Below are 27444 nucleotides of genomic sequence, written 5' to 3'. Positions count from 1 at the left end.
GCAGAAAATATAAAGAACCTGATAGGACTGTACCAATGATGACTATAACAATTCTTGGCTGCCAACCTCGAAACTTCCTTTACATGGCAGAGAAATAAGGTTTGTATTTATTTATTTATTTGTTTGTTTATTTTAAAGATTTTATTTATTTATTCATGAGAGACACACACACACACACACACAGAGAGAGAGAGAGAGAGAGAGAGAGAGAGAGAAAAGGCAGAGACATAGAGGGAGAAGTAGGCTCCCTGCAAGGAGCCCCATATGGGACTCGATCCTGGACCCTAGGATCAGGCCATGAGCCACCCAGGCGTCCCAGTTCTATCTTATGTAGACTACTGTTTTTGTTATGCTTTTTTTGTTATGAGTACCTAAAATGAGTCCTGACGCATATAACATGCAATTATAAGGAGACATGAATAAAATACTCAGCTGGGTGTTTTTGGATGAAAAGGTATATACATTTAAATTTGTGATAGTTACCAATTATATAAAAAGATAGCCTAAATTTATAATTCTACCAAATCTGTGGTCTTCCTACATCTTCATGAATCTTGGTTATTATGAGAGTTTTGAAAAATTTGTTATGATTGAGCACTGAGTAATGCATAGAATTCCTGAATCATATTAACATGCACCTAAAACTAATATAACACTACATGTTAACTATAATGGAATTAAACTTAAAAACTTAATAAAAATCAAACACATGTAAAAAATGATTTGTTATCTGATTACTTTTAAATGCTGCTTGTTGTGATTTGCATTTGTAAAACTGACAAAAGTTAAGCATCTCTTCATGTTTTCCTATACAATTGGTCTTTCTTTTCCTGTGATTTACCTGACAATTTCTTTTTTCCATTTTTTTATTATCGTCTTTTTCTCTTCTTATTGATTTAGATTATACTAAAAGAATTTATACTTAGCTTGTTACATATGTTGCTGTATTTTTAGTTTTTTTTGTTTCAGTTATCCTTTGTTGTTTTATTTTTTAAGTTTTTATTTTAATTCCAGTTAATTTACGTACAGTCTTGTATTAGTTTCAGGTGTACAATACAGTGATTCTTCATATCCATACATCACCCTGTGCTCATCTCCACAAGTGCCCTCCTTAAACCCCATCATCTATTTCACCCATTTGACCCATCTGCCTACCTCCCACCCCCCTGGTAACCATTAGTTTATTCTCTGTAATTGAGTTTGTTTCTTGGTTTGCCTCTCTGTCTCTTTTTTCTCTTTGCTTGTTTATTTCTTAAATCCCACATATGAGGGAAATCATGTGGTATTTGTCTTTCTCTGACTGACTTGTTTCACTTAGCATTATATTCTTTAGCTCCATTCATCTCATTACAAATGGCTAGATTTCATTCTTTTTTATTGCTGATATATGATATATATATCACTTTTTTATCCATTCATCAATTGATGGACACTTGGGCTACTTCCATATATTGGCTATTATAAATAACACTGCTGTAAACATAGTGGTGTATGTATCCCTTACAGTCAGTCTTTTTGTATTCTTTGGGTAAATACCTAGTATTGTGATTGCTGGATCGTGGGGTTGTTCTATTTTCGACTTTTTGAAGGAGCTCAATGGTGTTTTCCACAGTGCCTGCACCAGATTGCAGTCCCCCCAAAAGTGCTCAGCTGCTCCTTTTTCTCCATATGCTCACCAACACCTGTTGTTTTTGGTGTCATTGATGTGAGCCATTCTGATAGGTTTGAAGTGATATCTCATTGTAGTTTTGATTTGCATTTCCCTGATGATGAGCGATGATGAACATCTTTTCATGTGTCTGTTGGCCATCTCTATGCCTTCTTTAGAGAAATGTCAGTTCATGTCTTTTGCACATTTTTTTTTAAATCTTATTTATTTATGATAGTCACACAGAGAGAGAGAGAGGCAGAGACACAGGCAGAGGGAGAAGCAGGCTCCATGCACCGGGAGCCCGATGTGGGATTCGATCCCGGGTCTCCAGGATCGCGCCCTGGGCCAAAGACAGGCGCTAAACCACTGCGCCACCCAGGGATCCCTCTTTTGCACATTTTTAAACTGGATTATTTCTTTTTTGAGTGTTGCATTTTACACTTTCTTTATGTATTTTGGATATTAACCTTTATCATATACATCATTTGTAAATATCTTCTCCCATTCAATTGGTTGCCATTTAGTTGTGTTTGTTTCCCTTGCTATCCAGAAGCTTTTTATTTTGACATAGTTCCCATAGTTTATTTCTGCTTTTGTTTCCCTTCCCTCAGAAGACAGATTTGGGAAGAAGTTGCTATGGCCAATGTCAAAGAAGTTACTGCCTATGTTCTCTTTTTGGATTTCTATGTTTTCAGGTCTCACATTTCGGTCTTTTCCATCTTGAATTTAGTTTTGTATATGTATGGTGTAGGAAAGTGGTACAGTTTACATTGCGTGTTTCTGTCCACTTTTCCCAACACCATTTGTTGAAGAGACTGTTCTTTGTCCATTGGATATTCTTTCCTGATTTGTTGAAGATTAATTGACCACAAAGTTGTGGGTTCATTTCTGGGTTTTCTATTCTGTTCCAGGGATGTATGAGTCTATTTTTGTGCCAGTACCATAGTGTATGGATCACTACAGCTTTGTAATATACCTTGAAGTCCAGAATTGTTGATGCTTCCAGCTTTGCTCTTCTTTTTCAAAATTGCTTTGTTTATTTGGGGGCTTTTGTGATTCCATGCAAATTAAGATTGTTTGTTCTAGTTGTGTGAAAAATGTTATTGGTACTTTGATAGGGATTGCATTAAATGCATAGATTACTTTGGGTAGTATAGACATTTTAACAATATTTGTGCTTCCAACCATGAACATGGAGTATCTTTCCATTACTTTGTGTCCTCTTCAATTTCTTTCATCAGCGTTTTACAGCGTTCAGATTACAAGTTTTTCACCTCTATGGTTAGGTTTATTCCTAAGGTATCTTATCTTTGGTGCAATTGTAAATGAGACTGTGTTCTTAATTTCTCTTTCTGCTGCTTCATTATCAGTGTATAGAAATGCAACAGATTTCTGTACATTGAGTTTGTATCCTGTGACTTTACTGAATTCATGAATCAGTTCACCAATTTTTTTGGTGGAGTCATTCAGCTTTTCTATATAGAGTATCATGTCATCTGCAAATAGTGAAAGTTGTACTTCTTCCTTACTGGCTTGGATTTATTTTTGTTGTCTGATTGCTGTGGCTAGGACTTCCAGTAATATGTTGAATAAAAGTTGTGAGAATGGACATCCCTGTCTTGTTCCTGGCCTTAGGAGAAAAGCTCTCAGTTTTTCTCTATTGAGGATGATGTTAGCTGGTGGTTTTTCACAGATGGCCTTTATGATGTTGAGTCATGCTCCCTCTAAACCTGCTTTGTTGAGGATTTTTATCATGAATGGATGTTGTACTTTGCCAAATGCTTTTTTAGTGTCTATTGAAATGATCAAATGGTTCTCATCTTTTCTCCTAAGGATGTGATGTGTCACATTGATTGATTTGTGAATATTTCCTTACAATACGGGAAAAAGTTGTCCTTGATCATCATAAATAATGTTTTTAATGTGTTGTTGAATTCATTTTGCTAGCATTTTATTGAGAATTTTTGCATCAATGTTTATCAGAGATATTGGCTTATAGTTTTCTCTTTTTAGTGCTGTCTTCATCTGGTTTTGGTATCAGGGTAATGCTGGCCTCATGGAATTAATTTGTAAGTTTTCCTTCCTCTTCCACATTTTGGAATAGTTGGAGAAGACTAAATATTAGGTCTTCTTTAAATGTTTGTTAGGATTTGCCTATGAGGCCATCTGGTTCTACACTTTTGTTTGTTGGGAGCTTTTTGATTGTTGACTCAATTTCTTTGCTTGGTATCAGTCTGTTCAAACTTTCTGTTTCTTCCTGTTTCAGTTTTGGCAGTTTATATGTTTCTAGAAACTTACACATTTCTTCTAGGTTGTCCAATTTGTTGGCATATAGTTTTTCATAATATTCTCTTCTGATTATATTTCTGTGGTATTTGTTGTTAATTCTCTTCATTTGTGATTTTATTTATTTGAGTTCCTTCTAATTTCTCCTTGGTAAGTCTGGGTAGAGGTTCATCAATTTCATTGAATTTTTCAAAGGACCAGCTTCTAGTTTCATTGATTTTTCTTGGTTCTTGTGGTATGCCTATATTGCTATAAACTTCACTCTTAGAACTGCTTCCCCATGTGAGCTCCTTGATGAGAGGGCCTGTTTCTCTTGTTTGCTGTTTTCGACGATTGTGCTTTATTTTCATGTACTTTAAAATTTTTATTTTATTTTCTTGTTCACCCATTCATTGTTTAGTAGCATGTTGTTTAACCACCATGTATTTGTGCTATTTTCAGTTTTTTTTCTTGTGGTTGACATCTAGTTTCATAGAACTGTGGTAAGATAATATGCATGGTATGATCTAGATCTTGAATTTGTTGAGGTTTGGTTTGTGGGCTAGTATGTGATGTATTCTAGAGGGTAGAATGTTCTGAATATATCTGTTAAATCCATTTGGTCCAGTGTGTCATTCAAAGCCACTATTTCCATGTTGATTTTCTGTTTAGATAATCTGTCCATTGATGTAAGTGGTGTATTGAAGACCCCTACTATTATTGTGTTATTATTGATTAGTTCTTTTATGTTTGTTATTAAATTTTTTATGTATTTGGGTGCTCCTATTTTGGGTGCATAAATATTTACAATTACAAACCCTTTTATTATTACATAGTTTTCTTTGTTGTCTCTTTTTACAGTTTTTGTTTTAAAGTCTATTTTGTTTGGAAAAAAGTACTGCTACTCCAGCTTTCTTTTGATACCCATGCATATGACAGATGTTTCTCCAATCCTTATCAATCTGTAGGTGTCTTCAGGTCTAAAATGATCTCTTATAGGCTGCATATTGATGGGTCTTGTTTATATATATTTTTATTTTTTTGTTTATATTTTTTGATCCATTCTATTCCCTATGTCTTTAATCAGAATGCTTAGAACATTTACATTCCAATAACTGATAGATATGTATTTTTTGCCATTTTATTACTTAGTTTGTGGTTATTTCTAAAGGTTTTCTCTGATCCTTTCTTATCTTCCTTTCTTCCTTTCATATTTATCTAATTTTTTAGTGATATATTTGAATTTCTTTCTCTTTATTCTTTGCATGTATATAAGACTTTTTATAGATAGTTACCATTATATTTGTATATAACCTCTTCTGCATATAGCAGTCTACATTACATTTATGGTTCTTTGTGTTTGAACCCATTCTTCTCTCCTCCCCACATTTTAGGTACATGTGATTATATTTAATAACACTTTTTTTTTAGTTACTTGACTGTTTTTCTTTTACAGAAAAATTCATTTGTACTGCTTTTTTGTTTCTTTGCTACTTTTACTTTTGGTCTCTCCTTTCCACTCAAAGAGTCCCTTATACTATTTCTTGAAGAGCTGGTTTAGTGGTCATGAATTCCTTTAGTTTTTGTTTAGATGATCTGTCATATAAAAAGAGATAAAGAGAAACTCTTTATCTCTCCTTCTATTCTGGATTATAGCCTTGCTGGATAGAATATTCTTCGCTACAGATTTTTCCCCTTCAGTACTTTGAATATGTCATGTTACATCCTTCTGACTTGCAAAGTTTCTATTGAAAAATCTGCTAGCCTTATGTGTTTTTCATTTAAGTTTCTGACTTCTTTTGTCTTGCTGCTTTTAGATTTTTTTCTGTATCATTATATTTTGTAAATTTAATTGCAATAAGTTTCTATGTGGGTCTGCTTTAGTTGATTTTGTTGGCGGTTTTTTGTGCCTTCTGGATCTGGATATCTGTTTCCTTCCCCAGACTAGGGAAGTTTTTGGCTATTATTTTACAAATAAATTTTCTTTTCTTTTTTTTCAAATAAATTTTCTATATCCTTTTATCTCTCTTCTTCTAAAACTCCTGTAATACAAATGTTATTATATTTGATGGAGTCACCGAGTTCCCCAAGCCTATTCTCATTTTGCATAGTACCTTTCTCTCTTGTTCAGTTTGATTGCTTTCCATTATGTTGTCTTCTAGGTCACTAATCCATTCCTCTACTTTTTCCATCCTGCTGTTCATTCCATCAATCATTTTTCTGATTTCATTTATTGAGCCCTTTATCTCTGCTATGCTATTCCTTGTCTCTGTGTTAAGGGTGTCACTCATGTCTTCCACTCCTTACTCAAGTTCAGTGGTGAGTATCCTTATAATCATTGCTTTAAATTCTCTATCATGCATGTTACTTATAACTGCTTCATTTAGATCTCTGACTGTGGCCTTGTCCTGTTCTTTCACTTTGGATAAATTTCTCTGTCTCCTCATTTGTTTGCCTCACTCTCTGTGTTAAGAAAGTCAGCTATACCTTCTGATTTTGAAAGTAGTAACTTTATAAAGAGGTCCTTTAGTGCCCCACAGTGCATTGTCCCCTGTTCAGCAGATCCTGGCCAGGACCGCCTAGAAATAAACCTAACCCAAGGGGTGAAAGACCTGTAATCTGAATGCTGTAAGACACTGATGAAAGGAATTGAAGAAGACACAAAGAAATGGAAAGACACTCCATGTGCATGGACTGGAAGAACAAATATTGTTAAAATGTCTACACTACCCAAAGCAATCTATACATTTAATGCAATCCCTATAAAAATACCAACAGCATTTTTCAAAGAACTAGAACAAACAATCCTAATTTGCATGGAATCATAAAAGATTCCAAATAACCAGAGCAGATTTGTAAAGCCTGGTTTTACAAACTCATGGAATTCAGCCCTTCTGGTTTTTAAAGTCAAATTGTATGTGTACTAGTCTTCCCCATGTGAGCTCCTTGATGAGAGGGCCTGTTTTTCTGTCCTCTTGACACCTGCAGCTCCCTCAGTCCTGTGGGCAGCCTTGCTCTGCCTTTTAGACCTACCTGACCTTTCAGTTCTAGCTTCTTTATATTTAGTTGTAGAGTTTGTTCGTCCACTCTTTGGATGACTCTCTGCTTTATTTACTTGGATATGGATGATATCTAGTTGAAATGTGGGGAGATGAGCTCAGGGTCCTCTTACTCAACTATCATCCCAACATCCCTCTGCTACCCTTTTTGATGCCTCTTTGTGTCATGGAGATCTGGCAAATATTATATTTTTATGCTGTATAGTTTTAATGTTTAATTCTTTTTTTAAAAAAGATTTGTTTATTTATTTATTTATTTATTTATTTATTTATTCATTCATTCATTCATTCAGTCATTCATTCATAAGAGACCCAGGGAGAGAGGCAGAGACATAGGCAGAGGGGAACCTAATGTGAAATTCGACCTCAGGACCCCAGGGTCATGCCCTGAGCCAAAGGCAGATGCTCAACCACTGAGCTACCCAGGCGCCCCTGTTTAATTCTTTTTTATCAAGATTATTTCCACTTTAAAAAAGTTGATGTCTCCCATTTTTCCTGTTTTTATTTTCACTCAAGATATTTATACTCTTTGCTTTCTTCCACCCTATTTCCTGTTTATGTTAAATATACTCTGATCCATAAGGTTCTGGCTATAACCCATTCATGAGGATTATATCAATTTGAGAAGCTTGCATTGTCTTAAAGTATTGATAATAAGTGGACTCACACTCTGTCATTGTCTTAAAGTAAGATAATAAGTAGACTCACACTCTGTCAAATGTAACCTAGCTTTATGAAGGATTTACAAATGAAACGTGAATTTCTTTGAAAAGTTCTGATTTATGGGATCTACTTTTTCTTCAAAATTCCATACCTGCACAAGCAATTGGTTAATAGATACTTGCCTTTTTTTTATTATAATACTGTGCTTGCTGCTGGGTTCAGGAGAGCTGAAGAAAGACAGCATAGTTGTATGAAAGTTTCTCTCTTCAAACAAATTATAGGCTTATTTTGGAGACTAGTTAGAAATTCAAAAGGCAACTGGAAATAATAGTAGACAGAACTTACTCAAGTAATGAGATATGTTTAGCAGACAATGTACTTGCAGAGCAGTGATTTTTAAACTATTGTGGGGCTCACAGATTTATTTGTGATGATAACTATGGACACTTCCCCTAGAAAAGAGTGAGAGCATTAAAGTAAGATATTCGGTTAAATCATATGTGTCAGTCAAGATTCTCATGAGAAACATATTTCACTCCAAAAGTTTAAGATACTGGGATGCCTGGGTGGCACAGCAGTTGAGCATCTGCCTTTGGTTCAGGGCATGATCCTGGTCCAGATATTGAGTCCCACATCAGGCTTCCTGTGGGGAGTCTGCTTCTCCCTCTACCTATGTCTCTGGCTCTCTCTTTGTGTCTCTCATGAAAAACAAATAAAATCTTAAAAAAAAAATAAGTTTAAGATACTTCAATAGAAGGACAATTCACTGAGGAATGAGCAGATTTGGGGGAACCAAAACTAAAAGTAAATATTGAGGCATCCAAAGTGTAGTAGCATCAGAAATTTATTATTATTGTTTTCCTTCTTTGAGGAACTAATAGAGGGCCTGTGAACACTGGGATCATGGAGGGAGGGCTATCTGATGGGAGAGCTGCAGCTGTTGCCGGAGAATCAGTACTAAGCTGGATGGAGTAAGGAAGAAATACCTAGATTTTCCTCTCCTCCCAACCTCCAATATTCTACCAGTGGGAAGCTAACCAATAAAGGGTCCCAGCGACATAATCCATGGGGGTCAGCATTCTTGGGGACAGACTAGGAAAGACAAAGGTGCAAAAGGAACCTGGGTTGGGAAGGAGCACAGCAAACAGAATTGAACCAGCATAGTATTCTTTAGGATGATGCCTTCTTTTGTAGTCCATACAGTTGTAGAGTGACATAAAGCTACACAAATATTGAAGTTACATCATAAACAGCGTCTTTGTGCTTTATTTCTCTTTTCTACAAAGAATTTCTTTGTTTTATGGTTTGTGACTGAACTGATAGTGAGGGCAGAGAGGCTCATCCTACTGGAGTCATAAGATAAAAAGTAAAGGGGAAAGCAGTTTTGTTCATTAAATGATTTACCTTTGCCCCTCACTTGTATAAAATGAGGCTCAAACTCAAGACTATAAACTTTCAGAATTATTATTTCTGATTTTTTCCATCCAGGACCCATGCTTTAGGCAGGGTGTGCTTCATGAGTGTGCAACCTGTGCAGTTGCCCAAAGCCCTGTGTTCAAAAGGGTCCCATACATGCTAAATGCTCTGTTGTCACTGTCTTGGAATTCTTATTAATATTTGTTGTTGTTGCATATAGCTGTAGTTTATTCATTTTTGTTGCTAAATAGTATTTCATATTACAGCCACATCACAATTTATAATTTTTTTAGATTCCACATATAAGTGGAATCATATGGTATTTCTCTTTCTCTGTCCAATCTGACTTATTTCAACTAGTGTTACACACTTTGAATCTATCCACATTGTTGCAAATGGCAAGATCTCATCCTTTTTATGGCTAATAGTCCATTTATGTATTTACCACCTCTTCTGTATCCATTCATCTATCAATGGACATTTGGGTTGCTTCCATATTTAGCTGTTGTAAATGATGCTGCAATAAATGTAGGGGTGCATATATCTTTTTGAATTAGTGTTTTTGTTCTCTTTGGATAAATACCCAGTAACGGAATTACTAGATCCCATGATATTTCTATTTTTAATTTTTTGAGGAACTCCAATACGGTTTCCACAGTGGTTGTAGCAATTTACATTCCCACCAACAGTGCATGAGAGATCCCTTTTCTACACATCCTTGTCAGCACCTGTTATTTCTTGTCTTGTTACTGTGACTGGTTTGAGGTGATAGCTGATGATTTTATTTCCCTGATGATTAACAATGTTGGGCATCTTTTCATGTGCTTATTGGACATCTGTATGTTTTCTTTAGGAAAACATCTATTCAGGTCCTCTGATCATTTTCTATTTTGATAGGCATTGCATTCAATCTATAGATTGCTTTGGATGGTATAGATCTTAACAATAGTAATTCTTCCATTCCATGAGCACGGTATTGCTTTCCATTTGATTGTGTTGTCTTCAATTTCTTTCATCGTTGTCTTAGAGTTTTCAGAGTGTAGGTCTTTCTCCTTCTTATTTAAGTTTATTCTTAGGTACTTTTTTCTTTTTAGTACAATTGTAAATGAGATGGTTTTCTTTATTTTTCTTTCTGCTGCTTTGTTATTAGTGTATAGAAATGTAACAGATTTCTGTATATTAATTTTATATACTGCAACTTTACTGAGGTCATTTATTTGTTCTAACAGTTTTTCTGTGGAGTTTTTAGGATTGTGTTTTGATTGGAGCATTTAGTTGATTTAAATTTAAATTATTGATAGGTATGTACTTATCAACATTTTGCTAATTGTTTTCTGGTAGTTTTTGTAGTTCTTCCATGTTCCTTTTTTCTTCTCTTCCCTTGTGGTTTTGATGACTTTATTTAGTGTTATGCTTATATTCCTTTCTTAATTTTTTGTGGATCTATTATTGGTTTTGGGTATATGGTTGTTCCCATGGGGTTCATATATGTATGCCATACATCCTATGTGTATGGCAGTCTACATTAAGTTGGTGGTCATTTTAGTTCAAACACATTCTAAAAGCACTCCAATTTTACTTCCCCCTCTGTTTTATGTATATGATATCATCTCTTACACCTTTTTATTTTAGGTAGCTCCTGACTGAGTTTTGTATATATGATTGGACTTTACAACTTTTGTATTTTAACCTCCACATTGGCTTTATAAGTGATTAATCTTCTGCCTTTACTGTATGTTTGCTTTTACCAGTGAAATTTTTTTCCTTTCACTATTTTTTCACTTCAGGTTATGACCTTTACTTTCTACTTAAATAATTCCCTTTAACATTTCTTATAAGGCTAGTTTAGTGGTGATGAACTCCCTTAACTTTTATGTGGGTTACTATTTCTCCTTCAGTTCTGAATGATAGTCTTCCCAGGTAGAGTATCCTTGATTATAAGAAAAAAACTTATAACCAAGGATAACTTTTTTCCTCTCAGCACTTTGAATATATTAGGTCACTATCTTCTGGTCTGCAAAATTTCTGCTGAAAAACCAGCTGATAGCCTTAAGGGATTTTCCTTATATGTCTTTGCTTTTCTTTTGCTGCTTTTAAGATTCTCTCTCTTTATCTAATTTTGGCTTTTATAATTATTATGTGTCTTGGTGTGGACCTTTTTGGGTTCATCTTGTTTGAGGTTCTCTGTACTTCCTGGACTTGGATGTCTGTGAATTCTTGGTGATTTTGAAAAGAGGTCCCATATCTTCATTTTGCACTAGACCCAGAAAATTATATAGTTGATTCTCTCTTCAGGTTATGGCAATATCTCACTACTCTCTAGAGGAGATGTTTATATATTGTTAATGAAAATAGTAAAAACGATAATCTTATCTATCAATTTTCTACTGAGAAACTCTAAGTATTCAAGATATTGCATTTTTTCCTTTTCCACCACATTTTCTGATACACTAAAGAGATACGAACATACTTGAATCTAGATAAGGAAATAGAACATAACTGATATGCCAAAGATATGGGCTAAATTAATACTGAGGTTAGAAGTAGAACCAAGAGGTTTTGACTCCTGCCTTCAAGCATCATTAATCCCTGAAGTGTCTGGATGCTATGGATTTTAGAGCATAACCAACCAACAGCAATACACAGAATACTTGTTTCACTTTCTTTCTCTCAGAAAATATATGGGCCTCAGTAAAATACACATTGAGAGCTCTAGGTAGGGAGGAGGGAATAAACTTAAGCCATGACCTGTAGAAGTTGATGGAAATATCTTTGGGGCAACCAAAGAGTCCTAATGGAGGGTCTATGCAGCCACCAGGAATCCAAGTCTAATGTGATTCAGGTCTGTGGGAATCATATGGGATATCTTTGCTGGGCACTTCTTAATATGAATATCAGGCAATTATCATTAGTATTTCCTTTTTTATGCTCTAAAGTATTGATTTAAAAAAAATCTGTTAAACACATCTTTTGATTCTGCATGTTTGTACAAAAGGAACTACCAGAAGCAGTTCTTTTGTTATTTTCTGTACTTCAGCATCTCTGGCATGAAGGACAAGTATTATGAGTTGGCTTGGCAACCAGAGACCTGTGTGTTTTTCCCTCCAGAATTTCAACACTGGATATGTAGTCAATGAGCTTTTTCTTCTAATAACCTATTAATAAGAAAAGTTTTTTTTTGGGGGGGGGGAAATGTCATCAAAATGGCAGCATATGCATTACTAGTGCTTGTCAAACTCCTCCCCACAAGAAACATCATTGGAACAATTATCCACACTCAAAAATACCTTCACAACATCGAATAATTCCATACAAGGGATTATAGCACCTGGGAAAGTACAGAAATTAGAAAAGTTATATTGAGAAGGGTAGAAAAGATAGGTTCACATAATAAGTAAGGAGATTGAATCAATAGTCAAAAACTTCCCAAGAAAAAAAAACCCAGGACCAATTATTTCACTGGTGAATTCCACCAAACATTTAAAGAAGAATTAACACTAATCCTTCTCAAACTCTACTGAAAATTTGAGAAGAAATGAATACTCCCAAATTCATTTTATGAGGCCATGTTCCCCTGGTACCAAAGCCAGATAAAGACACTACCAGAAAAGAAAACCAAAGGCCAATATAACTGATTAATATAGATGCAAATTTCTCATAAAAAATACTAGCAAATTGGGGCACATGGCTGGCTCAGTCAGTGGAGTGTGTGACTCTTGATCTTGGGTTTCTTTTTTTTTAAATAAATTAATTTTTTATTGGTGTTCAATTTACCAACATACAGAATAATACCCAGTGCTCATCCCATCAAGTGTCCCCCTCAGTGCCCGTCACCTACTCACCCCCACCCCCCGCCCTCCTCCCGTTCTCCCACCCCTAGTTCGTTTCCCAGAGTTAGGAGTCTTTATGTTCTGTCTCCCTTTCTGATATTTCCCACACATTTCTTCTCCCTTCCCTTATATTCCCTTTCACTATTATTTATATTCCCCAAATGAATGAGAACATACACTGTTTGTCCTTCTCCAATTGACTTACTTCACTCAGCATAATACCCTCCAGTTCCATCCACGTTGAAGCAAATGGTGGGTATTTGTCGTTTCTAATGGCTGAGTAATATTCCATTGTATACATAAACCACATCTTCTTTATCCATTCATCTTTTGATGGACACCGAGGCTCCTTCCACAGTTTGGCTATTGTGGCCATTGCTGCTAGAAACATCGGGGTGCAGGTGTCCCGGCATTTCATTGCATCTGAATCTTTGGGGTAAATCCCCAACAGTGCAATTGCTGGGTCGTAGGGCAGGTCTATTTTTAACTCTTTGAGGAACCTCCACACAGTTTTCCAGAGTGGCTGCACCAGTTCACATTCCCACCAACAGTGCAAGAGGGTTCCCTTTTCTCCACATCCTCTCCAAAATTTGGTATTTCCTACCTTGTTAATTTTCCCCATTCTCACTGGTGTGAGGTGGTATCTTATTGTGGTTTTGATTTGTATTTCCCTGATGGCCAGTGATGCGGAGCATTTTCTCAGGTGCTTGTTGGCCATGTGTATGTCTTCCTCTGTGAGATTTCTGTTCATGTCTTTTGCCCACTTCATGATTGGATTGTTTCTTTGGTGTTGAGTTTAATAAGTTCTTTATAGATCTTGGATACTAGCCCTTTATCTGATACGTCATTTGCAAATATCTTCTCCCATTCTGTAGGTTGTCTTTTAGTTTTGTTGACTGTATCTTTTGCTGTGCAGAAGCTTCTTATCTTGATGAAGTCCCAATAGTTCATTTTTGCTTTTGTTTCTCTTGCCTTCATGGATGTATCTTGCAAGAAGTTGCTGTGGCCAAGTTCAAAAAGGGTGTTGCCTGTGTTCTCCTCTAGGATTTTGATGGAATCTTGTCTCACATTTACATCTTTCTTCCATTTTGAATTTGTCTTTGTGTATGGTGCAAGAGAGTGGTCTAGTTTCATTCTTCTGCATGTGGATGTCCAATTTTCCCAGCACCATTTATTGAAGAGACTGTCTTTTTTTCCAGTGGATAGTCTTTCCTCCTTTGTCAAATATTAGTTGACCATAAAGTTGAGGGTCCACTTCTGGATTCTCTATTCTGTTCCTTTGATCTATGTGTCTGTTTTTGTGCCAGTACCACCCTGTCTTGATGACCACAGCTTTGTAGTACAACCTGAAATCTGGCATTGTGATGGGCCCTGCCTCTGGTTTCCTTTTACAATATTCCCCTGGCTATTTGGGGTCTTTTCTGACTCCACACAGGTATTAAGATGATTTGTTCCAACTCTCTGAAGAAAGTCCATGGTATTTTGATAGGGATTGCATTAAACGTGTAATTGCCCTGGGTAACCTTGACATTTTCACATTTTTAATTCTTTAAATTAAAGAACTTTTGCACAGCATAAGTAACAATCAACAGAGTGAGAAAGCAACTTATGAAATGAGAGAGGATATTTGCAAATCATATATCTCATTAAGGGTCAGTATCCAAAATATATAAGGAACTCATATGACTCAATAGTAAAAATCCAAACAATACAATTAAATAAATTGGCAGAGGGCTTGAATGGACATTTTTCCAAAGAAGACATACAAATGACCAATAGGTACATGAAAAGATGTTCTGCATCATTAATCATTAGGAAAATGCAAATCAAACCATAAGAAGCTATTCCTTCACAACTGTTAGAATGGCTGTTATCAAAAAGTCAAGAGACAGCAAGCGTTGGTGAGGTTGTAGACAAAGGGAGCCCTTGTGCATTATTGGTGGAGATGTAAATTGGTGCAGCTGCTGTGGAAAATAGTATGGAGGCTCCTCGAAAATTCAAAAATTGAAAATCTACCATACAATCCAGCTATTCCACATCTGGGCATATGTATAAAGGAAATAGAATCATTATCTTGAAGTCAGGTCTATACTCACATGTTTGTTGCTGCATTATCCACAATAGCTAAGATGTACACAACCTAAATGTCCACTGGTGGATAAATGGATAAAGAAAGTGTGGTACATATACACAATGAAATATTACTCAGCCATAAAAAAGAAGGAAATCCTGCCTTTTGCAACATGCTCCCGCACCTGCACAACAGCTGGTCGGTGGATCAGGCCATCCTTTCAGAGGAGGACCCCATGGTGGTCATCTGCTTTGGACACGACTGGGACCCCATGTGTATGAAGATGGATGAGGTGCTGTACAGCATGGCCGAGAATGAACAAGCACATCATGATTGACCTGGATACTGGTAACAACAACAAGATCAACGGCCACGGAAGACAAACAGGAAATGATAAACGCCATCGAGACTGTGTACTGGGGCACCTGGAAAAGTCATGGTCTGGTCGTGTCTCCAAAGGACTACTTCACGAAGTACAATACTGAGCTCAGCCCAATCTCCATGCACAGAAGTGGTGCAAAATCGTTTTCATGTGGAAATATTTGAAACTATTTAAAGTCTTAGAGAAAGTATTTGGCACTTGATGGGATGAGCACTGAGTGTTATACTATATGTTGGCAAATTGAATTTAAATTTAGAAAAAAGAAAAAAAAAGAAAAAGAAAGCATTTGGAAGAGAATTCAAAGCTCAAGGACATGGAGGGTCTTTGCAATAGGGGTTGCATGACATCACCTCTCTGCCTGCCTGGCCATTGTATTTCTATATTAGCAAATGTCTGTAAATATCTAGCTGACATAAATAAAATATGCAGGGATGGAAAAAAAAAGATAGACCTTCATGGCTTATACTAAATGAAATAATTCAGATGGAGAATACTATATATTCTTACTTCTATGTGGAAACTAGAAAACCCAACTCCTAGAAATAGAGATTAGAATGCTGGTTTCCAGAGGCTGGAGGAGTTGTGGGAAGGGGATATGTTGGACAAAGAGTACAAACTTTCAGCTATGAGATGAGTAAGTTCTGGGAAATTTAATGTACAGCATGGTGACTATAATTAACAATACTATATTATATACTTGAAGGTTGTTAAGAGAGTAAATCTTAAATGTTATAACAACAATAACAAAAACGTAATTATGTGAGAGCATAGAGGTGTTAGCTTACCTTATTGTAGTGATTATTTTGCAATATATGTGTATCAGATCATCATGTTATAAACTTTAAACAAATGTCAATAATATCTCAGTCAAGCTGGGGAAATTCTTTAATTAATGAAACTACTTCAAAAGATTTACAAAAAACAAGTTTTCACTTAAATTTAACATTAATGGCTGAAATATGACCCTAGAAATATTTATTGACTAAGAGAATATCTCTTCAGGTTTCTCTTCATTTTAAATTTAATACTTTTCTTTGAACATTGTGCATTAGGCTCATTCACATTAAAAAAAATAGACATGGTGTTAAAAATCCAAGCCAATAACATATGAAATTAAAGGCAAATTAATTCAAGAGAAAAATTTAAAAATGTATTTGTTGTTGCATTTTAAGGTTTTGTATTATAAATTGTTTTGATTTGTATCATCAGAGATTTCTAGAAATAACTGTTTCAAACACCAGACTCCAGATGGATGGATTTAAGCTGTTGCCTTCTAAAGATAGAAAAATTTCTGTTAAATCAAATTTATGATGTCAAAATTATAGAACTAAGTCAATGATTTGTTCAAAAATACTTATGAATAGTCACTAATACTTTTAATATTCCTGTCAATAGACAGTAACAATTTTAATTCTTGAAATCCATTTACATTGATTTTGTGATTATTGGCCATATTCTCCAGATTTTGAATTTACTTTCTATCTCTAATATTGTCTTCTTCTGGTCATAGGTTGAGTTAGTGATTAAAGAAAGGAAAATCTATTCCCTCAGTCTGACTTTGGCCCTGTTAGATTGTCATTCTCTCTGACATGGCAAAGAAAGCTCAGCTGACAGTTTTTATGACAAGAACAGCATTCTCTCATATGTATTCTAGTACCCTACTTCAAAGCAAACTTTCATTTCAACAGTCTCAGTAGAATAACACATTTGTCTTTTATTTGTCTCAATACTGAGTCAAGGAAGCTTTCTATACCAGCAGTTTTCCCAAAGAAGGGGAAAAAATTCAACATTAAAAACAACCACCTACACAGTCCTCTAAACACGGCTTTCTGAGTTAAAGTATAAAAGATTTGCAATGAGAGAAAATCACATAGAATGTCTATTTCTGTGTAGAGACAAGGAACTAAAGAGGAAACCCAAAATAGGAGGGATGGAAGCAGAGCTGCCAGTGACTCAGTAGGGGACCTTTCGTAAATCACTTAACCTGGTCTCAGCGCCTTTCAAACTAATCCAGACCTGCCCTCACCTCCCAACCCCTTAATCCCTTCGTCCCATTTCTATTTCTTCCCTTGCTTCCTTTGGGCCCCTGCTACTTCCCTCCCCCTTCTCTCCCTGTGACTAAACAGATTTCTTTTCTTAATACCTTTCCTGGGTAGATTTTTTTCTTCCCTCCTCATTTTGCTCTATATGCCTGGAATGATTCTAGTGAGTCAGAGGTATCCTTTTAGAATCACAGTTTCCATAAAGCCTTCCTGTAACAAGCTGTAATGCTGCTCACCCTTTTAATTTTAGTAATTATTAAAGCCAGCAGAAACTTTTTTTTTTCTTTTTTACTTCAAAAGTTTCATCCCATTGTTTATCAAGACTTATCGAACTTGCTAATAAACGGCATTGGTAAAATTTCACCCAGCAAGAGAAGCAATGTTTCTTCAGAGCATTTAGATCTTGCAGTCTCTGCTCTCTGCTTCCTTTTTCCTAACCTGGGTCATGTGCACAGAAATAGATTTTGGGAAATGACACTTTTGCCCTAGACCTAGATGGAAGAGTTTTTGCATCTTGGATGAAGAAGTGGACGATAATAATTTAAGGTTAGTGATTGTACTGTGACCAGATTAAGAGTGCTCCTGTAACCCCATAGTTTATGTTGTTCCCTACTAATACTGTGGGATTTATGAAAAGTTTAAAATTAGGTCTAACTATATCTATACTGAAGCATGCTTATAGAAGTGCATTATACATTTTAGAAATGCAGATTATGTGTACGTAACATAAATATATACATGAAATTGTGCTGCAAATTAATTAATATTATTCTTAAGCGCTATATTTATAGACATTGAATTAACTGAGAAGTAACAATACCCTAGAGAGACTGCCCCCTCTGGGATTTTGTCTTGGGCTGAAAATTGTTAGAGGAGGTCGCTGAGAAGATGTGACCCCTGGCTGAGCTGTGACCTAGACCTGGGCCATCAGAGGCTCCCTGCCCCCTCCCCTGTCCTTGAGATGTATCTTCTTCCCACAGTTCCCACAGTTGGAACCACATTCAAGGACACAGCCTTGAGAGAGCAATGTGTTGTTGAGCGCACCTGGATGTGACTGAACCCAGTTAAGGCCTCTGTAAACTTAAGATTCAGGTGGGTGGGTGCATAGATCTATTTGTCTGGTGGCGCCCAAGACAAGCCTCAGGGTTCAATTCCCTTGTTTAGTAAATCCACTGCCGACCAATCTGGAAGGGTCTGCTGCTTTCTTCAGTTTCTCCTCGCCTTCTGTGTACAGAGACCAATTTATAAACCAGCAACACTGATACAGCAGAATGGAAACCCAAACACTTCTGGTGTCAGCTTTGGTTTCATTGTATTTCTTGGTATCCTTTTTCCACAATAAACACCAAGGAGAAAGGTGGGAAGGCAATTTGCAACTTTCTCTCTGGAAATTAGATAGTGTTGCATATTTTCTTCTACAGATAGGGAACATCAGATGGGTGTCTGGTTTAAGAACTGGACTGGGACCAGTAAGTCTGCTACTTTCTTGGTCCTGAAGCCAATAAAGGGAATTCCAGTTAAGCAGAGAATCCAATGACTAGTTTCATTTTTCATTTCTGTCAATTTCCAAGATGTTTTAACTTTCTGCAAAGATGATTTTGAAATTTCCAACTGTAATGTGTAGGGACTTTCTTTTGTTTTTGTTCCTTAACTGGTGTTTTTGCACCGTTTTAAATTTGTAAACCTTTATAGTTTTTGAAACGCAGGTTTTAAATCTCATATATATTTTGAAGTCCTCTGCATAATGCCCCATTCTATTTTTTCCTAGCAAAGATTTACCCATTTCACTACTTAAATGGACTCTATGATGGCTTGAATTGTTCTCTTTATTTTCTTTCTCCTAGTTTGTGGAATTAGAGCTATTTTTAGATGACTGTTCACTTAAAAAAATTCTACTACATCAGTTCTTACAAGCATTTAAAATGTTTGGAAGATAGAGGAAAAAAATAAATGTTTTTATATTCTTAGGGGATTTTCCAGGGAAAAAATGTTAGCAATGCTGACCTTTTGTATCAAGTTTTACCCACACAAATGGGCTCTTTACTGTCAACTTTGATTTTTAAGAGGACCTAAAAATGTTATCTAGAGTAAGAATTAATTCAAATGATTCAAGATGACATATCACTTGCATTTCAGATCATACATATTTCCCCCAAATCCCTGGATATAACACAAAAAACAAGCACAGAAAGAGTCTTGAGGAGTGGAAAGAAAAAGATGGACTGCTTAAGGAGCTTAGGACTTCGGGAATGGCATGCTGGTGAGTTCTCTGGGTTCCTTATTACCTTTCATGTATCTGGATGGGGCTCTCTAGATACCTCTGATAGAGAACCACCAATAGCCACGGACAAAGAAAATTTAAAAAAAGATTCTTTTCCCTAGCCAAAGGACTAGGAAGAGAGTAGCTTAACAATAAAAAAGTAAGTAAAACAAAATATTTTGGCAATACTCACACTACTCCCACCAAACATCAATGGAGAAAACATCTCTCACCTCCAGTATTTCAATGGGGCTGAGTGGGGATTTGATCTTCCATAGCACTACATTGCCCTATGGAAGGAACCTGGGCAGGGACTTAACCTTCTGAATGGGGAGCTTATTTTCCATTTCCCGCCTGGTATAAGGTGGCAGCACTCTCACACCCTTGCTGAGTGATGCCAGCAGGGTGTTCAGGGCAGCTGATCTTCCAACCCCCACCCAAAGCAATGAGCAGGTGCTCTGATTCCCCTGCAGAGATAGTCTTAACAATAAGGCAGAAACAGGTTCTTGTCTCACCGAGTCAAAGAATGAATCTCGCAGACAACAGAGAGTGAGTATAGCAATAGGAGTTTATTAAGCAGAGATACAGAGAAAGCTCTCAGAAGTGACAGGGGTCCTGACAGGATTGCGCCTGGGGGCTTTTATTTTTAAAAAGATTTAATTTATTTATGAGAGAGAGAGAGAGGGGCAGAGACAGAAGCAGGCTCCATGCAGGGAGCCTGACGTGGGTCTCCATCCCGGGTCTCCAGGATCCCGCCCTGGGCCGAAGGCCATGCTAAACCGCTGAGCCACCTGTGGCAGTCTTTCATTGAGAACTGGCTGGGGAGCTTGCAGCCTTGAGATTCTTGTGCTGTCTTGGTGTGAGTGAGGACTTTTGATAAAATCCTTAATGACTTACTTCTTTGTGGTCTGGTGAGTTTCTATGATTGCTTGGTAACCATCAAAAGGAGATATTCCCTAACATTTTGGATCTAGGGAGCCAGATTTATTTATTTTTTCTCTGTTTTCCCTGCCTTATCTCTGTTTTCTTGGGATGGGTAGGAGCCTGACTCTGGGTCTTTCGGTGTTCTTGGGATTTATGGGAGCCCACAGATTTATGGGAGCCTGACTCTGGGCCTTTCCCTTACCTTTCCCTGCCTAGCCTCATCTGCCCCCAACTCGTTCCTACATCATTAAGCTGAGCGGAGACCCAATCTTCCATTCCCCACCTGGCAGTAGTGAGTGGCGCTCTGTTTCCCAGCTACAGTGGTGTCAGTGGGATCCAGCTGCAGGCTGCCTCTTCACCCCCACTCCATGTCAGTGAAGCTGAACAAAATGGTAAGAGGTGGGGCCAGGTGGTATTTGGCTTTCTGTCATCTGCTTTTCTAGTGTCAAAGGAATCCAGCATCCAAGTTTCTGCCCTGATTCTGTAGCAACAAAGTGGCGTAAGTCACCTTCTCCCCTTACTGGTGGTAGCTGGGCCCCACAGGAAGCTGAGCTTTCATGTGCATTCACAGGTTATGAGGCAGTGTGAGTTGGCGCCCCACTTTCACCAAGAGAGTTATCAGCAGGGCCAAGGAAAGAACTAAACCAGCACCCCACTTGTCTGCAGTGAGGCAGTGTGTGTTGCTGCCCCTCTTTTGCCAGGATGGTTGGTTGGGACCCAGTGAGAAGTAAAACATGCACAGCTAACTGCCCTCACAGTGAGCTAGAACAGGGGACTGCTTGCTAAAAACAGGAGTGCCCAGAGTCTCACAACATCAGATGTAAAATGTCCAGGATAAAATAGAAAATCACTTATCACATGAAGAACCAGAAAAATCACAGCATGATTGGGGGCAAAAAAAAAAAAAAAAAGACAATCAATTGATAACACCAAGATGAATCAGATCGTGGCATTATCTGACGAGGATTTTGTAGTTCTTTATTTTGTATGCATGAGTATACTTAAGCTCTACTCTTTTAGCTAATTTCAGCATATAGTATTTTTAAAACTTAAATTGAATTAGCCAACATATAGCACATCATTAGTTTCGGATATAGTGTTCAATGGTTTAGCAGTTGCATGTAACACCCAGTGCTCATCACATCACCTGCCCTCCTTAATGCCTGTCACCCAGTTACCCCATCCCCCACCTCCCTCCCCTCCAGCAACCCTCTGTTTCCTAGAGTTAAGAGACTCTCATGGTTTCTCTCCCTGAAGTATGGTATTATTAACTATAGTTACTATGTTGTACATTAAATCCCCAGAACTTATTTGTCTTACAACTGAAAGTTTGCACCCTTTGACCAACATCTCTCCATTCTCCCCCAAACCCCAGCCCCTGCAACCACCTTCTACTGTCTGGTTCTATGAGTTCAACTTTTTTAGATATCATATATAAGTGAGATCATACAGTATTTGTTTTTCTGTGTCTGACTTATTTCACTTCCAACAAAGATTTTAAATGAGCCACCATATAAATGTGTAAAGAAGCACTTTTAAATTCTTTTAAAAACACGCCGCCTTCGGCCCAGGGCGTGATCCTGGAGTCCCGGGATTGAGTCCCACGTCGGGCTCCCTGCATGGAGCCTGCTTCTCCCTCTGCCTGTGTCTCTGCCTCTCTTTGTGTGTGTCTCTCATGAATGAATAAATAAAATCTTAAAAAAAAAAAAAAGGAATGTGAATTTTTGGGGGATCCCTGGGTGGCCCAGCGGTTTGGCGCCTGCCTTTGGCCCAGGGCGCGATCCTGGAGACCCGGGATTGAATCCCACGTTGGGCTCCCGGTGCATGGAGCCTGCTTCTCCCTATGCCTGTGTCTCTGCCTCTCTCTCTCTCTCTCTCTCTCTGTGTGTGACTATCATAAATAAATAAAAATTAAAAAAAATAAATTCTTTTAAAAACAAAGGAAAAAATAGAAAATCTCAATGAAGAAATAGAATTTATTGAAAAGAACTAAATTAAAATAATAGAACTGAAAAATACAATAACTAAAACTAAAAACTCAATGGATGAGCTCATTAGTAGAGTGGAGATTACAGAAGCTGGAATTAGTTAATTTAGAGACAGATTATCATAATTTACTGAATCAAAACATAGAGTTACCATATGACCCAGCAATTTCACTCCTAGGTATATACCCAAGAGAAATGAAAACTTATGTTTAAACAAAGACTTGTAAAATAATATTTCTAGTAGCATTATTCATAGTGGCCCAAACCTGAAAACCACAAAAATGTTCATCAACAGGTGAATGGATGAACAAAATGGTATATTCATACAATGGAATATTATTCAGGCATAAAAACAACTGGAGTGCTGGTATATGCTACAACGTGGCTAAACATCAAAAACATTATGCTCAGTTAAAGAAGCCATATAAAAAAAGCCACAAATTCTATCATCCAGTTTATATGAAATATCCAGAATAGGCAAATCTATATAGAGAAGGAGATGAGTGGTTTCCAGAGGCGATAGGTGGACAGAATGGGGGACAACTGCTAATGGGTACAGGATTTCTTTTGAGCGTGATGAAAATGTTTGAAATTGAGGTGATGATTGTACAACTCTGTAAATATACTGTCATTGAGTTGTATGCTTTAAATAGGTGAAATTCATGGTACCACAAATTATGTCTCAAGCTGCTAAAATAAAAGTAAATCTAACATTAATGTATTAGGCTAGGTTAGACCACTTTGAATACTTGTATGCCTTTTATGCATCTATAAAACGGTTTATTTAAAACAGCGAGAGGCATCCCAATTCAATTCCACTTGAATCATGTCTTTTTTTGAGCAACTGGGCCAGGCACCATGTTGGGCATGCTCTGAGGCATACAGAAATAAATAAGAAGCATGTCTTAACTTCAGAGAGCTTAAATGGGGAAAGAAACATATATAAATGTTTATAATCTAAGATGGTCATTTTTACATAATTTGGTTCATTTATTCAGATATAGCACTAATACATAAAAATATACCAGTTAATGACAAATTTAGGAACCTTACATAAATAAACCATACATATGGTTTCATGTTGAGCCCCCTAGCATTTAAAGGAATAGGAAAATTGGAGTTTGGTTCAAATCAACTTTCATTCTTCTTGATCCAGTCAGATACTTATTATTAATAGTTAATGACCCCTCCTTCAGCCAATTGTTTGTGAAATCAACCTGGTCAACACTCCTGACTTCTTTTTTTTTTTTTAAGATTTATTTATTTATTCATTCATTGAGAGAGAATGAGAGAGAGGCAGAAACACAGGCGGAGGGAGAAGCAGGCTCCATGCAGGAAGCCCGATGTGGGACTCGATCCCAGGTCTCCAGGATCACACCCCAGGCTGCAGGCAGTGCTAAACCGCTGTGCCACCAGGGCTGTCCCTGGTCAACACTCCTATATGAACTGGGAAACAATCACTATTTCTAGCTGTAACTCTTGACTAGGCTAATAATCCTTTGAATTAATTGACTAGCTTGCAAATGTGGAAGGATCTGCTTGATGTGTCTGACTGGCCAATTTTCTGTGAGTTGTGTTGGCTCATTTAAGATTCTGTGAAGAATATAATGATTGACAGATAAGCTTCCCTAAAGCAGCATTTATTTTGGAGATATATTACCTTTTACTAGTGAACTTGGCACTTCAACCTAATGTAAACTGATTGGAATTAACAATCACACAGCAAGCTACTAATATCCACATTGAGAGGGGGTATTTGTCCAATCAAATGCAGTTAATAATTTCTTGATAAATCACAAAATTGAAACCACCTTTCTGTAATCTGAGGTGGAAGAAAATGAAATGGACTCAGGACATTGTTAACATTTAGATAAAGGTTTAGCAGTGCATATTTATCCAAACTTTTCACTCTTACTCTTTTCTACGCAACCTTGGAAGGCGATTTGTCAATGAGCCCATTTCTTGCAGGCTACAAAACTAATAGATGAACAGTAGCTATCCAGAGACACTGATAGTGTTCTCTGCCCTAGAGTCAGTTTGCCTGGATTCAAATCCCTCTTCTACCACTTAATAGCTCCTTGACTTGGGCAAGTCTCTAGCTCTTTTGGAGACTTAGTTTCCTCATTCATGGGAATAGAAATGGGACTTACTGTGTGAGATATTTGGGAGTTTTGAGTGAGATAATAATGTAAAGTATTTAGCATGTTGTCTGACACTTAGAAGAATTCTACATATGTTCATGATTATTAGTATTAATCATGATATCATTCACAGAATGAAAGTTGGACAAATAGTTGGGATGTCCACCACTGCAAGGATGAGAGTATGGACCACAGACATCATGTTGGAAACTAGGATTTTAAAGGCATTTGGAATAAGGTACATAGAATAGGTCACCAGGAAAGTTAAAGATATCAAGAGGCTAATAGTACTCTATTTTCGGAGGTACAGTCTTACAGATACCTACAAAGATATGGAACCTACTTAAAGGTCCTTTACTGCTAGGCAATCAGAGAGCAGTTGAGTTTGTTCCATTTATTTCAACTTAACAAACCACACATTGTGGCTTAAAATAACCATTTTATTTGCTCACTGTTTTATGGCTAAGGAATTCAGGAAGGGCTTGATCAATATGTTGTCTCTGATCCACATGGTTACATGGTTTCCCTGGGGGAGTCTGTATGAGGATGAGTTTGTCATTCAAACTTAGAGCCTTGGGGCTCCTTATCTCTTACAGTCTCCACATGGGTCTCATTCAGCATGGCCTTTCATTTTGGCTTGGGCTTCTTGAAGACATGGCAGGCTCAGGGTAGTTGGATGGACTCTTTATATGGCAGCTGACTTGCCCTAGGATCAGGTTCTAAGAGACAGGAAATGGACTTTGCCAGTTTTAAAAAAAAACTTTAAAAGAAGTTATTATTTTAATTCATTAGTCCACATATAGTGCTATATTAATTTTAGGTGTGCAATATAATGATTTGACAGTTCCATACATCATCCTGCACTCATCACGACAAGTGAACTCCTTAATCCCTATCACCCATTTCTCCCATTCCCCCACCCCGTCCCCTCTGGTGACCATCAGTTTGTTCTGTATAATTAAGAGTTGATTTCTTACTTTCTCTCTCTCTTTCTCTGTCTCTTCTCCCTTCACTCACAGATGAGTGAAATCATATGGTATTTGTTTTTCTCTGACTTATTTCACTGAGCATTATACTCTCCAACTCCATCCATGTCATTGCAAATGGCAAGATTTCATTTTTTATGGCTGAATAATATTTCTCTCTCTATATATATTTATATATATATGCCACTTATTCTTTATCCATTCTAAATCTATCGAAACTTGATCTGCTTCCGTATCTTGACTACTATAAATAATGCTGCTATAAACATAGGAATGCAAGTATTCCTTTGAATTAATGTTTTTGTATTCTTGAGGTGAACACTCAGTATTGCAATTGCTAAATCATGGGGTTGTTCTATTTTTAACGTTTTGAGGAACCTCTATAATTTTTTTCCATAGTGGTAGCACCGGTTTGCATTCCCACCAACATTGCCCAAGTGTTCCTTTTTCTCCACGTCCTCACCAACACCTGTTGTTTCTTGTGTTGTGGATTTTAATCATTCTGACAGGAGTGAGGTGATACCTCATTGTTGTTTGATTTGCATTTCCCTGATGATGAGTGATGTTGAGCATCTTTTCATGTGTCTGTTGGTCATCCCTATGCCTTCTCTGGAAAAATGTATGTTCATGTCTTCTGCCCATCTTTTTAAAAAGATTCTATTTATTTATTCATGAGAGACACACAGAGAGAGATAGAGGCAGAGACATAGGCAGAGGGAGAAGCAGGCTCCATGCAGGGAGCCCAATATAGGACTTGATCCTGGGACTCCGGGATTATGCCCTAAGCCCAAGGCTTAGGCTCAAAGGTGGCTCAACTGCTGAGCCACCCTGGCGCCCCTCTTCTGCCCATTTTAAAATGAATTATTTCTATCTTGGGTGATGAGTTTTATAAGTTCTTAATATATTTTAGATACTAACCCTTTCTCAAATATGTCATTTGACAATATCTTCTTTTATTCTGTAGGTTGCCTTTTAGCTTTGTTGATTGTTCCCTTCACTGTGCAGAAGATTTTTATTTTGATGTAGTCCCCATAGTTTAGTTTTGCTTTTTTCCTCCCTTACTTGTGGAGACAGATCTAGAAAAATGTTGCTATATAGCTGATGTCAAAGAAGTTACTGCCTGCGCTCTCTTCTGTTTTTTTTTTTTTTTTTCGTTTGTTTGTTTCAAGTCTCACATTTAGGTCTTTTATCCATTTTTCAAAAAGATTTATTTATTTATTTTAGAGAGAGAGCACACAGGGGGAGGGGCAGAGGGAGAAAAGCAGACTCCCTGCTGAATGTGGAGCTAGATGCAGGGCTCAATCTCACCACCCTGAAATCACGACCTGAGCTGAAACCAAAAGTTGGACACTTAACCGACTGCACCACCTGGGGGGCTCCAGTCTTTCATCCATTTTAAATTTATTTTTGTGTATGGTGTAAGAAACTGGTCCAGTTTCTTTATTTTGCTTGTTGCTGTCTGCATTTCTCAATACCATTTGTTGAAGAGACTGTCCTTTTCCCATTGGAAATTCTTTCCTGCTTTGTCAAAGATTAATTGACCATATAGATATGGATTCCTTTCTAGGTTTTCTATTCTGTTCCAGGGATCTATGTGTTTATGTTTATGCCAGTACCATACTGATTTGATCACTACAGCTTTGTAATAAACCTTGAAGTCCAGAGTTGTGATGCCTCCAGCTTTTCTTTTCTTTTTTTTTTCTTTTCTTTTCAAGAATACTTTGGCTATTAGGGGTCTTTTGTGGTTCCACACAAATTTTAATATT

General features: G+C 37.1%; 1 long non-coding RNA gene and 1 pseudogene across 1 annotated transcript in view; both read left to right on the top strand.

The window, feature by feature from the left end:
* Positions 1-27444, top strand: part of LOC140596218 (uncharacterized) — an 82896-nt gene that overhangs the window by 33181 nt on the left and 22271 nt on the right. The window contains exon 2 of the long non-coding RNA XR_011998253.1: positions 19516-19639. This is a non-coding gene — a long non-coding RNA (uncharacterized lncRNA). The remainder of the gene's footprint in view (positions 1-19515; positions 19640-27444) is intronic.
* Positions 15128-15501, top strand: LOC112919032 (thioredoxin-like protein 4A pseudogene; annotated as a pseudogene).

Source organism: Vulpes vulpes, chromosome X (genome assembly GCF_048418805.1).
Source record: "Vulpes vulpes isolate BD-2025 chromosome X, VulVul3, whole genome shotgun sequence".
NCBI classification, from domain to species: Eukaryota; Metazoa; Chordata; class Mammalia; order Carnivora; family Canidae; genus Vulpes; species Vulpes vulpes.
Note: the sequence above shows the minus strand (reverse complement) of the source record. Positions and strands in the feature narration are given on the sequence as shown.